A 638-nucleotide genomic window follows, 5' to 3' on the forward strand; every position below is an offset into this window, starting at 1 on the left:
GAGACAAAGAAATCGATGCTTTTGAATTGTGGTGTTGGAGAAGACTCTTGGGAGTCCCTTGGACAGCAAGGAAATTCAACCAGTCCATCCAAAAGGAAATAAGTCCTGAATGTTCATTAGAAGGACTGATGCTGAAACTCCAATACTTTGGCCACCTAATGGGAAGAGCTGACTCATTGGAAAAGACCCTATGCTGGGAAAAATTGAAGGCAGGAGGAGAAGAGGACATCAGAGGGTGAGATGATTGGATGGCATCACCAACTTGATGGACATGAATTTGAGTAAACTCCAGGAGCTGGTGATGGACAGGGAAGCCTGGTGTGCTGCAGTCCATGGGGTTGCAAAGAGTTGGACACGACTGAGCAATTGAACTAACTAACTTGGTGTCAGGGCAGGAAAAATATACAGAATAGTTTGATAATCCTGATTTCTTATGACAGTAGAGAAGTTAGGAGACCTAATTCTAAAATGGGAGAAAAAGTTCCACAAAGGGAAAAATGGTGTGGAGAAGATTAGTGGCTTTTGAAAGAAGGACACAGATTATGTGCTATAGAAGGAGTTAAGTAAAAAAAAATATATGACCTTACTCCTGTCTCTCTTTTCAGTCTTCACTTGGGGCTCTGAATGGCCAAACTCAC

The sequence above is a fragment of the Bison bison genome, unplaced genomic scaffold (assembly GCF_000754665.1).
Source record: "Bison bison bison isolate TAMUID 2011002044 unplaced genomic scaffold, Bison_UMD1.0 scf7180017864388, whole genome shotgun sequence".
Taxonomy (NCBI): domain Eukaryota; kingdom Metazoa; phylum Chordata; class Mammalia; order Artiodactyla; family Bovidae; genus Bison; species Bison bison.